Source organism: Toxorhynchites rutilus, unplaced genomic scaffold (genome assembly GCF_029784135.1).
Source record: "Toxorhynchites rutilus septentrionalis strain SRP unplaced genomic scaffold, ASM2978413v1 HiC_scaffold_34, whole genome shotgun sequence".
In the NCBI taxonomy this organism is placed as follows: Eukaryota; Metazoa; Arthropoda; class Insecta; order Diptera; family Culicidae; genus Toxorhynchites; species Toxorhynchites rutilus.
The window spans coordinates 71068-84641 of NW_026599916.1; the positions used below are offsets into that span (position 1 = coordinate 71068).

Here is a 13574-nt window from a genome sequence, read left to right on the forward strand (position 1 = left end):
CTATGACAGCGCGTTTCGCGCTCAAACGAAACCCATCCCAGGTTCCACTATTCGTCGAAGGCCTCCCAATCCATGGTGGGATGGCCAGTGTTCCAAGCTTTATGGAGATAAATCGAATGCATTTAAAGCTTTTCGGAAACGTGGAACCCCTGAAAATTTTCAGAAGTATTTGGACCTTGAAAATCAATTTAAAAACTTGATCAAAGGGAAAAAACGTGCTTATTGGCGAAATTTCGTGGGAGGTTTATCACGAGAAACGTCAATGAAAAAATTATGGAAAGTGGCTCGAAACATGAGAAATCGCTCTTCATCCAATGAAAGCGAGGAATATTCACATCGATGGATTTTTAATTTTGCACGAAAGGTTTGTCCCGATTCCGCTCCAGTGCAAAGAATTATTCGAGATATACCACAAGATAGGTGCGATCTTGATTCCGAGTTTTCGATGGTAGAATTCTCTCTTGCTCTCCTTTCATGTAACAATTCTGCTCCGGGATCGGATAGAATTAAGTTCAACTTGCTGAAAAATCTCCCTGATGTGGCGAAACATCGCTTGTTGAACTTATTCAATCGGTTTCTGGAGCATAATATTGTTCCAGATGATTGGAGACAAGTACGAGTTATAGCTATTCAAAAACCCGGAAAACCCGCGTCCGACTTCAATTCGTACCGCCCAATAGCAATGCTGTCTTGTATACGGAAATTGTTGGAGAAAATGATCTTGTTTCGCCTTGATCGATGGGTTGAAACGAATGGCCTACTCTCAGATACACAATATGGGTTCCGCAGGGGCAAGAGGACGAATGATTGTCTTGCGTTGCTTTCTTCAGAAATTCAAATGGCTTACGCCGAAAAAAAACAAATGGCTTCAGTATTCTTGGACATGAAGGGGGGCTTTGATTCTGTTTCAATAGAGGTTTTGTCAGACAAATTACAATCTCGGGGTCTGCCGCCTCTATTGAATAATATGTTATATAACTTGCTTTGTGAGAAACATTTGAACTTTTCTCACGGAGATTCGGCAGTAAGTCGGGTCTCTTACATGGGACTCCCCCAGGGCTCATGTTTAAGCCCCCTTTTGTACAACTTCTACGTAAGCGACATTGACAATTGCCTTACACAAAATTGCAGCCTAAGACAACTTGCAGATGATGGAGTGGTGTCTGTCGTAGGATCAAACGAATCCGACCTGCAAGAATCCTTACAAGATACTTTGAACAATTTTTCAACCTGGACCATTGGGCTAGGGATCGAGTTCTCCACGGAGAAAACAGAGATGGTGGTTTTTTCTAGGAAGCATAAACCAGCAAAACCAAAGCTTCAACTTTTGGGTAAACCGATCACTCATGCTATGTCATTCAAGTATCTTGGGGTCTGGTTCGACTCCAAATGTACTTGGGGGCCCATATTAGGTATCTGAGTAAAAAATGCCAACAAAGAATAAACTTTCTCCGTACAATTACCGGCACCTGGTGGGGAGCCCATCCCGAAGATCTTATAATGTTGTATCGAACAACTATTCTCTCAGTGATGGAGTATGGCAGTTTCTGTTTTCAATCAGCTGCCAAAACACACCTCATTAAACTCGAGCGAATTCAGTATCTTTGTCTCCGTATCGCGTTGGGATGTATGCCCTCAACGCATACCATGAGTCTCGAGGTTTTGGTAGGCCTACTCCCACTAAAAGATCGCTTCAATTTATTATCTCTTCGGTTCTTCATCCGGGTAAGGTTATGACCCCATTGGTGATCGGAAATTTTGCTGATCGAGCTAAATTTTCATTCTGGATTCATGAGCTCATATCATGAATTCATCTCCATGCAGGTTGGTCCTTCTTCGTATATTCCCAACCGTGTTTGTTTTCCTGACTACATCAATTCCTCTGTGCATTTTGATCTGTCCATGAAGCAAGATATCCATGGATATTCAGATTATCAACGATCGAGGATCGCTCCAACGATCTTCGATGCAAAGTATGGGGGTATCAATTTTGATAATATGTACTTTACTGATGGGTCTTCTATGAATGAGTCCACAGGATTTGGAGTGTTCAACGAATTTTTTAGCAGCTCCCACAATCTTCAGAATCCTTGCTCAGTGTATATAGCTGAATTGGCAGCAATACACTGGGCGCTGGACAGCGTCGCCTCACGACCTGTTGAACACTATTACATTGTAACGGATAGTCTTAGCTCTGTCGAAGCTATCCGTTCAGTGAGGCTGGAAAAGCACTCGCCGTACTTCCTTGAGAGAATACGAGAAATTTTGAGTGCTTTATCCAGACGCTGTTATGTCATTACCTTTGTCTGGGTCCCTTCACATTGCTCAATTCTGGGTAATGAGAGGGTTGACTCATTAGCAAAGGTAGGTGCAATTGAAGGCGATATTTATCAGCGTCAAATCGCCTTCAATGAATTTTATTCTTTAGTCCGCAAAAATACCATAGTTAGCTGGCAACGCAAATGGAACGAAGATGAATTGGGCCGGTGGCTCCACTCGATTATCCCTAAGGTTAGCCTCAAACCATGGTTCAAAAGTCTGGACTTGAGTCGGGACTTTATTCGCACCTTCTCCCGACTCATGTCCAATCACTGTTCGTTAGATGCGCTACTCTTTCGTATTAATCTTGCCGACAACAATCTTTGTGTTTGTGGCCAAGGTTACCACGACATCGAGCACGTTGTTTGGTCGTGCGAGCTGTATCTTGTCGCCAGATCGAATTTAGTAGTCACCCTTCGGGCCCGAGGAAGGCAGCCCATGGTGCCGGTGAGAGACGTGTTGGCTCGGTTAGACCTTGATTACATGTCCCAAATATATGTATTCCTTAAAGCTATCGATCTTCGTGTGTGATTGTCCTTATACCCTTTGTTTTTCCTTTTCCTTTTCCTTTGTGAGAGATCGGATCCCTTCTTAAGAATAAGATGAAATGTAAATACATATTAGATATAACATAGGTTTAAGAATTGAGTGTGATGAGTGTGATTGAGAGTGTGAGTGTGATCATTGTCAACATATCCTCATATCCCCTCCTTTTCCTGAAGAAAATATGTCACCCTTCTAAACTCGAGTTGACCGCGAGTAATCGGTTTCCTATATTATTAACATTAGAATTAAGGAAAATGTATATATATACTAGTAACAATACAGTCAGGAGTTCGGCTCCTTTAAACCTATGTAACTGAGCCTGTAAAAATAAACGATTTAAAAAAAAAAGGAGTCTTCATACAAAAATGACTTATACTCCAAAAAACTAAAAAATAGGAAGTTGATGTCTTCGATAAAAGTTCATATTTTAATAAGATCTAAAACTTTGTCGAATACACTATATCGCTATCTTAATAAAATCAAGATAAGTTTTTTTTAAAGAAAACATGAAAAAGTTGTTGTCCGAAAAACTATTTCCCTGTGAAAGTGCCCATCTTCCGATGTATGGACCACTTGTTGGAAATTTTAGGGGCTATATATGACTGTATATATATATATATATATATATATATATATATATATATATATATATATATATATATATATATATATATAAATGGCAGTAAAACTGCCATTATTAATATGAAACATGTTTTATTTGCATTAATTTTCATCAGCATTTGCTCCAGCTCCAGCTCCAGCTCTGAACAAAAAAAAAAGAATAATCTGTTATTTCATTTTTCATTTACCAATTATTTACACCCTCCCTCATTTACCAATTATATATATATATATATATATATATATATATATTTTTTTTTTTTTTTTTTTTTGGAAATTTAAAAAAATACTTTTTTGAGAAAAATGAATTGTAATTTTGAAAATAACAATTTTGTCATCAAAATTTTTTTCAAAGAAATTTGTGGTATTTTTTTTTGTAAAAATTTAAACAATTTCCTACATTTCATTTCATTTTTCATTTTACAAGAATTTGGTAGGTTTTCAAGTTATAAATTTTTGTAAAAAATTAAGAATAAAAATTTGGCTTTTTCCAAAAAGTAGTCTAATTCTTTTTCGAATATTTCAAGTATGCAGAGTTGCTTAAATGACTCATGTCTTTACACCCACAATGTTTCTCTGCTATCTGAGATGGTGCTTCCAACTCCTAAGACGAGGTGGCATGAAATTCGTGTATTTCCAAGTGGGTTTTAACGGATTTGGCAACATTATCTTTTTCTGTTCCTCTCATGACTTCCTTTTTTGGGTTGGTTTAGGTTACAAAGTTCGTTTGCCATCATCCTTCATGATGCGAAGAAGAAAACGCTTCGTTTTCAGCCGCTGGAGCAGTACTTCTCAGATGAAAGAACGACTCTCAATGTCCCTTTGCATCAAATCAAAAGAAATCCTAGTTCCTTGCTTTTGATTCATTCCCAACGCATGCTTGCTTGAAAATGGCTTAACGGGTAACACCTGATGCTGAAACAATCCTCCACAATGCCTTCACTTCACCGTCTTCTTAATTAAAGTTTCAAGGCTCTCGATGTGCTTCACCCGGCGTTTTCTTCGAGTGCTAGATTCACCCAGGGGAAGGGTGGTAAAGACGGACACCTTAAGTAAAAGTTGATTTTTTTCTTGAATTTCACAAAAAAAATATAACTAACTCATTACGAATCGTTGTTATTTCATTACGAATGTTAATAAAAGGAAATGTTTCAGAGAGAAAAAAAATCACTAAATTCGCATCTCTGAAAATGAGAGAAAATCGGGAAAGAGGGGCGCTTAATTTTCTATGAACAATTTATGTAATGCCGCTAATGATTTCACTTATTGTTGATTTCAACAAAAAAAATATTATCAATTGTGGTCTATGTGTAATTAAAAAAAAAGCATAGTATCATATTTTGCAAGTTACAGTTCTACGAAATATTCAAAGGATAAGTATTGGTTTTGTGGTTTCCGTGACCGAATTTCGTGTTTGAGCTTGCTTCTAACTTGTTATTTGGGATCGGAATCTCTACTAAGAACATGAACACAAGTAATACGAAGGAGTTCATCTAAAGCTGTAAATGTATTTCCGTCATTTTGGCTGAAGACATTGACTTGTCCGAGGTTCATATCATAGCGGTGTACTGATTAAGAATCTATTGGTTTTTTTTTGTTTTGGATATCCGGAAGGGTTGAAATCGTTTGTATGCATAAAAAATTGGTAAATGAAAAATGAAATAACAGATTATTCTTTTTTTTTTGTTCAGAGCTGGAGCTGGAGCTGGAGCAAATGCTGATGAAAATTAATGCAAATAAAACATGTTTCATATTAATAATGGCAGTTTTACTGACTCCATCATGTCACCAAATTTCAATGTTATATTCTTAAATAATAAAAGTCACACAAAAGGTTGTGATCCCAAAGAGAAAGCAATAAAACAAAATTGGCGTAAAACGACAGAAGATTTTATCGTATCATATTCGTTCAATATCCTGCTAATGAATTCCCACTGTTGCGAGCATAAACAAGGTGATGACATCGAATCACAATATCACAGGATTAGAATCAAATTTATTCGTCCTTTCACTTACTCAATAATAATTTGTAGTGGATGGAGAAAACGAAATGAGAACGGTAAAAGAATCACCTCACCAAACTGATACAGTCAACTCCCGATCAATCCCTCGCCATGCGACCATCCGCATCCAGCCTCACCAATCTTGCGTCATTCGGGGTTATTTTATGTGAATGAATCGCAACCTAAGCCAGAAAGTGGCACACGTCGAAATCACGGGAATCCGGAAGTTGTTCTACCTAAAACAATGATATTGATAAAATAAAGAACGTAAACTCATAAAAAAGCGAGGGGTGACGCACCCCGCTGAGGGACATCCAAAATGCAAGTGAAAGTATGTATTGTCTTGACGAAGGAATACTGAGTTGAAAAAGTCTCCTCTCTCCCTAACGAGGAAGTGATGCACGCGTTTTTATTGAAATTGATGAATAATGCACGTGGCTAACGTTTGTCTAATAATTTTGCCAGCAGGAGAGGGTTTGTTCTAATCTAGAGTAATATTTTACAAATAATCTACTGTTTAGTGGGATGTTGGAAGATTATTGGAAAAAAAAGTTCGTCAACCTGTTTTATTCGGAGGAGTGTTGGAATGACAGAATATTTCTTGCTCACCCAGTTCTATTATTCAAATGATCAGCATCAGAGCCATGGAAATCATAAAGTAACGTTGAATAATTATCTCCGCGCGCACACACACGAACACACCGAGAGCAGACGAGCAAGAAGTCGGCAAAAACCGCTTTGAACCACCTTTCGGGGCAATGTTTTCATTATCGATCCCAGCAGGATCCTGGTCCAATTTTGTCTACTTTCAAAAGCCGTGTGGCTTATCCCATCCCGCCAGCATCACTCCGGGATGGCGCTCGATGACGGGCCGGGCAACGGACATTCCGTAGAGTCATGACTTGAGTTGTTTTCTCCCAAACAAAACATTATCATCCTCTTGCAGTGTGCACATATGTTTTGATCGTGCGCGGGAAAATGACTGATAATTACGGCAGCTATCTCGGGCCGGAATCAGCGGGAGGTGCGAACAATCGGTACTTCTCGTAATGATTTGTTGCGGCCAACAGAAAGCTTTTCAAGGACTCTCTGGTTCGTCTAATGTTGGGAAAACTAAGTCCGCTCCGAAGTGTAAAGTCATCCGGTACCTGACCGATCGAAGATCGGGCCGAGATCGTATCACTTGGGAACGGATTCTAATTCCTCGGAGGATGAAACCAGGGGAAATAAGAACAAAACAACAACACACGCAATAAACCATCAGCGCAGTCTGCAGTCAAATTTATGGTGATTGGAAATTATAGCATCCATTTCGCGAAATTCGTCGAATGGTTTTATGATTTTAGGTTTCGAAACAAAAACATTAATCCTGATGGGAAGCTGCTGTATAAGCAGCTCCGATGGCTGAAGCATAACCTGGGCCTGGGTAGAGAGAGATAAACGGAAAGTCACTTCGGTAATTTGGCCCTCGGAAATGAAAGGGGCGTGGAAGACATTTTTCATCTGTCAAAAAAGATGACCAACCGACTTGGCGTCGGAGGTCCCCTACGAAAGCTAATGCAAAGATATTTCAAAACATATCACTCGCAAGCGGATGTTTTATTTTGCAGTTGCACTCAAATGCAGTGGTGATCCATTCCATGAGGTTATGCACCAACCAGAACCAAATTTCCATTCTAGTTTTTGGAGAAAATTGAAAACGTTATTTGGATAAGGACTAGTTATAGCATAAATTCTTCAAAAAGAATTTGATTTCTATACACCAGCCTTTGAGAAAGGCGAGTTTAGAAAACTGCATAATTATATTTGAAATATTTTAGGTTTACACTATTGTTAATTTCTTTCTTGAGATATCTCTGCACTCGCTTAACCAAACTCCAATATTCCATCGAATTTCATTGAATTATCCATTCCATTGAATGGATAATTAAATACTTGTTTGAAGAGCCGTGGGTAGACCAAGGTTTATTCTTGTAAATTATGAGAAACAAGCATTTGGAAAATAGGTATTTTGATGCGTTGTCACGTCACAAAAATAGAGCTTTTTTAGTTTATCGGATAAACCTAAGTTTAAACTATGTTATACTTGGGTTCCCTGAGCAAACAGTGAGGGTGAACAACCCACAAAATTTGGTTAAGTTCGGTTCACAAATAGAGGAGTATCAACTCACTCCAGAAGTTGTTGTCACGTCACGAAAAGTATTCCAGCGTTACGTGGCAACATTTTGACTCACTACAAACTACACATCGTTTATTTTTACAGGCTCAGTTACTTAAGTTTAAAGGAGCTGAATTCTTAAATATAATTTCAAAACTATATATATATATATATATATATATATATATATATATATATATATATATATATATATATATATATATATATATATATATATATATATATATATATATATATATATATATATATATATATATATATATATATATATATATATATATATATATATATATATATATATATATATAAGTTATCCGAGTTTCGGATTTGAGCGAATTTTTAAAAATCTTTGAATTCACAATTAAAACTGATTTTATTCCTGTCTGAACTCTCCTTAAATACCTATCAATTTGTCTATGAAAGCATTCCGTGAAATAATCGTGGCCTTGGTTTCCTATGATGCTGGATGCGCCGTTATCTTCCTTCGATGCGCTGGTGGCGTTTTGTTTATAAACAACTTCTCCTTTTGATGATGAATAAGGGCTGGATGATGATGCGCTGTTATCTTCTTTCGATGTGGTGGCATTTTGTTTATAAACATCTTCTCCTATTGGTGATGAATAAGGGCTGGATGATGATGCGCTGTTATCTTCTTTCGATGCGCTGGTGGCAGTTTATTTATAAACATATTCTCTTTTTGGTGATAAATAAGGGCTGGATGATGATGTTGGATGGCGTGGTTTTGCTGATTCGTAAGTAAGGGTAAATGATGCAAATGTTGATGTTTGGTTGATCAGCGGTTTCGGATATTCGTGGATAATGATGGATGACGTGATTCGTCAACATTACTTGGTGCGTTGGTTGAATGATGGAAATGTGAATGTGCTTGTTGAGTTATCCTTTGGGAAAGGGGATGTTGATAACTTATATATATATATATATATATATATATAAATATATATATATATATATATATATATATATATATATATAAACAATTTTCTTACATCTATGGTTAGTAAGGTGGAAAACCGATTACTCGCGGTGTACTCGAGATTAGAAGGATGACATATTTTTAGGAGAAGGATGGGATATAAGGAAATTGTAACAATGTTGAAGAACACTCAATTCTTTAATCTATTCGCATATCTATAGTGTATTTACATTTCAACTTATTCTACTAGTTATAGCAAGGAGACGAACTACCCGTAAAGGAAGGGGAGAAGGGTATAAGGATATAGGGACAATCACACACGAAAATCGATAGCTTTAAGAAAAACATATATATGGGACATGTAATCAAGGTCTAACCGAGCCAACACATCTCTCACCGGCATATTGGGCTGTCTTCCTCGGGCCCGAAGGGAGTTTTCTAAATTCGATCTGGCAACAAGATACTCTTCGCACGACCAAACAACGTGTTCGATGTCGTGATAACCTTGACCACAAACGCAGAGATTGCTGCTGGCAAGATTGAAACGGATAAGTAGTGCATCTAACGAACGGTGATTGGACATGAGTCGGGAGATGGTGCGAATAAAGTCCCGACACAATTCCAGACTTCGGTTTGAGGCTAACCTTAGGGATAATCGAGTGAAACCACCGGCCCAATTCATCTTCATTCCACTCGCGTTGCCAGTTAGCGATGGTATTTTTGCGGACTAAAGAATAAATATCATTGAAGGCGATTTGACGCTGATAAATATCGCCTTCAATTGTACCTACCTTTGCCAATGAGTCAGCCCTCTCATTACCCGGAATGGAGCAATGTTAAGGGACCCAGATAAAGGTAATGACATAACAGCGTCTGGATAAAGCACTCCAAATTTCTCGTATTCTCTCAAGGAAGTACGGCGAGTGCTTTTCTGGCCTCACTGAACGGATAGCTTCGACAGAGCTAAGACTATCCGTTACAATGTAATAGTGTTCAACAGGTCGTGAGGCGACGCTATCCAGCGCCCAGTGTATTGCTGCCAATTCAGCAATATACACTGAGCAAGGATTCTGAAGATTGTGGGAGCTGCTAAAAAATTCGTTGAACACTCCAAATCCTGTGGACTCATTCATAGAAGACCCATCAGTAAAGTACATATTATCAAAATTGATACCCCCATACTTTGCATCGAAGATCGTTGGAGCGATCCTCGATATGAACTCATGAATCCAGAGTGAAAATTTAACTCGATCAGCCGCTCAAAATTTCCGATCACCAATGGGTTCATGATCTTACACCGGATAAAGAACCGAAGAGATATTAAATTGAAGCGATCTTTTAGTGGGAGTAGGCCTGCCAAAACCTCGAGACTCATGCTATGCGTTGAGGGCATACATCCCAACGCAATACGGAGACAGATATACTGAATTCGCTCGAGTTTAATGAGTTGTGTTTCTGGCAGCTGATTGAAAACAGAAACTGCCATACTCCAACACTGAGAGAATAGTTGTTCGATACAACATTATAAGATCTTCGGGATGGGCTCCCCACCAGGTGCCGGTAATTGTACGGAGAAAGTTTATTCTTTGTTGACATTTTTTACTCAGATACCTAATATGGGCCCCCCAAGTATATTTAGAGTCGAACCAGACCCCAAGATACTTGAATGACATAGCATGAGTGATCGGTTTACCCAAAAGTTGAAGCTTTGGTTTTGCTGGTCTATGCTTCCTAGAAAAAACCACCATCTCTGTTTTCTCCGTGGAGAATTCGATCCCTAGCCCAATGGCCCAGGTTGAAAAATTGTTCAAAGTATCTTGTAAGGGTTCTTGCAGGTCGGATTCGTTTGATCCTACGACAGACACCACTCCATCATCTGCTAGTTGCCTTAGGCTGCAATTTTGTGTAAGGCAATTGTCGATGTCGCTTACATAGAAGTTGTACAAAAGGGGGCTTAAACATGAGCCCTGGGGGAGTCCCATGTAAGAGACCCGACTTACTGCCGAATCTCCGTGAGAAAAGTTCAAATGTTTCTCACAAAGCAAGTTATATAACATATTATTCAAAGTTTCGGACTGTTGAACATTAATTATTAATTGAATTGATTACAGTTCCGTTTCAAAACATCCAAATGAACTTCGTTCTATGATTTGTCAACAGTAGATGAACGTAGAATCCAGAATATAGAATCTAATCTTGTTCCGACTTCCGGTTTGCTGATATTAGTATTGAATGACAAAAAATATGGAAAGCCCATGCGATTTGGGTGTCAATTTTGAAACGAGGATGGTATTCCGCTGTCATTTTTGAAACGAGGATGGTGACTTCCGGTTCGTAAAAAACGGATCTAAAAGACCATAAAATCCCACAATACGATCGGGAATGATAGTGTTAGCATACATCTACGGGTGCACGAAGAATAATGAAAAAAGAAAAGAAAATTTTGTAGTGAGCAGATAGGATTTAACCCTTTCATTACGGCAGTGTTCTCCGCCGAAGTGCTACCCCTGTACGGAGCACTGCGCCGAAAAGTATGCACATCGCGATGGTGTGATCGAAGAGCAGTTTGAATTTCATGTCGTCTAAAGACGACGCTCGTACACACAGCCCGTCGTGCGGATGTCGTCTATAGACGACGCTCGTAACGAAAGGGTTAATCGAGAGGCAGATAATGTTCGAATGGAAAGAACTTTGCCTTAGAGCTATGAGTGTGGAGTTAGATAAAGAAAGTGCACATAAAAATTCACACGCAAACATCAACGTCAACACGCAAACATAAGTTAGTCAATCAAATGTTTCTGATAGCAAAATCAAATGCGTTCTGTCGGCAGTGGGCGCCGCTCGATGAGCCAGGCGTGTGCGAGCCAGTGATGACAGGCGCCAGAGTGAACGTGTTAAATAATTACGATGTTAAACCTGGGGGTAAGCTTTGCGCAGTGGCGATATCGTAACCAATGAGGTACATCCGAGCTGCGATTATTGCTAGTTGAAAGAAAAACCTGGGGGTCGGTTTAGAACCACCTTTGTGAAAATAGGTTCAAAACCATCCCGACTTTTTCCAAATAACGGCTTGCCGTTTACTACACTGCCGTAATCTCGCAAACTGACGCAAGCACCAGAGGTAAGAATTTTCAGTACGGGACTTTTTGTTAAATTGCATGTATAATCAGCATACGCGTACGTTACGAAAATCTGATCTGTACAAAATGTGTATTGTTGATGGAAAAACATTGCCATCGGCTTGATTTTTGAAAATATTTGAGTTTTGTTACAAGATGCGTTTCGTTTCGTTTGGAGCATTTAGAAGAGTGCAGCTGTTCACCAAATCCGACATTTACCCTTCAATTAACACTCGGCTTCAATTTATCCGAAAGAGGAATTGAACAGACGAGGAAAGTAAACATCGTCAAGAAGCTTTGTCCCTTGATGCCTGCAGAAAAAAGACACTACATATTAGGGAATCCTTGTAATCAACAATTAAATTAATGAGTTTGAACTATTTAGTTCTAATCTTTATGAGCTATATGTGAGAACAGCAATACACTTCAATCTAGCATAAACTTTACTTTAAGATGAGTTTGATTTTATGAATTTAAAGTACGTGGTTTTGTGAGCTTCTTAGTACATGATTTGTAATTCTGAAACAAAATTGCTATTATAAAAGTAAAATTATATGGGGATGGGCTGTTTTTGATTAAAATATTTGGCAGGACAAGCTCTTCGGAAGAGTGTTTTATTTTTACAAGAAAGAAGGCATGTGACTTTTATTATGCTAAACGTTCATTACGGAAGATGTTGTCATGTGAAATTTGCTGTCCCTGCCCGTCTATCAGAACAGATAAAAAAATCACATCGCATCACTATCAAATTACGTCACATCATAGGGGAAATGGCGCTTGCGCCACTCCGTTTTCTAGCTTTTACGGGGTCATTTTTTCACATTTCTGTAAATTTTCACAATTGTTTGGAAGGATTTGGTATTCTTTATCGATCTATAACAAAAAACGTAAAATGTCAATGTTGGCGCTTGCGTCACTTTGCGAGATTACGGCAGTACAGGTAACAGGTAAATTCAATTTATATAGCTTATTTGGATAAACATACCATAAGTATTTAATTAAAATTTCCTGTTTTGTAATTTTTTTCCAAAATATATATTTTTATTAAAACTCATATGGTTTTAGCCTGACGGGACCGGGAGTTCAATATTTTGACAGTTTTTCTTATTATCTATGTTAGTAATATGTAACCGATTACTCGCGGTTGGCTCCTGGTTAGTATTACAAGTGTTACATACACGGAACAAGGATCTTTGATTTTGAAAGAGGCACTGGAATTTTCATTGAAGATGCTGAAGCCAGTGGACCCGTTTATGAATGAACCGTCAGTAAAGAACATTTTATCAGATCTAACTTTCCCATATTTTTTCGAAAGTATCGACGGAATAACATTGGAGCGTAGATGATCTTGGATTCCATGGATTTTTTGTCTCATGGACAGATCAAAAATGACAGAGGAATTGCAAAAGTGTGGGAAGCAAACTTGGTTGGAGATGCCTGGTGAAGGGTGCACTTCATGGGTAAGGTACTCATGGTATAAAGACATAAAACTTGACTGAGGAATCAGTTGGAGTAGATTTTCGAAGTTATCAATCACCAATGGATTCATGATCTTGCAACGGATGAGAAATCTGTAGGATAATTCTGTGAACCGAAGAGTAAGCGGGGGTACTCCTGCCAAAACTTCGAGACTCATCGTATGTGTCGAATGCAAACACCCCATGGCTATACGCAAGCAACGATATTGTATTCTCTCCAGCTTGAGAATATGAATCCTGGCAGCTGATCGGAAGCAAAAACTGCCATATTCTAACACTGATAATATCGTTGTTTTGTACAACTGAATGAGGTCTCCTGGATGGGCACCCCACCATGTTCCGGTTATTGTTTGGAGAAAATTGATTCTTTGCTGG

At 38.5% G+C, this 13574-nt stretch overlaps 1 non-coding gene across 1 annotated transcript; it reads left to right on the forward strand.

Moving 5' to 3' along the window:
* The first annotated feature begins 11527 nt into the window (after positions 1 to 11527).
* Positions 11528 to 11668, forward strand: LOC129782016 (U4 spliceosomal RNA). The gene has a single exon (XR_008744306.1). It is a non-coding gene; the product is annotated as a U4 spliceosomal RNA (small nuclear RNA).
* Positions 11669 to 13574: the final 1906 nt, after the last annotated feature.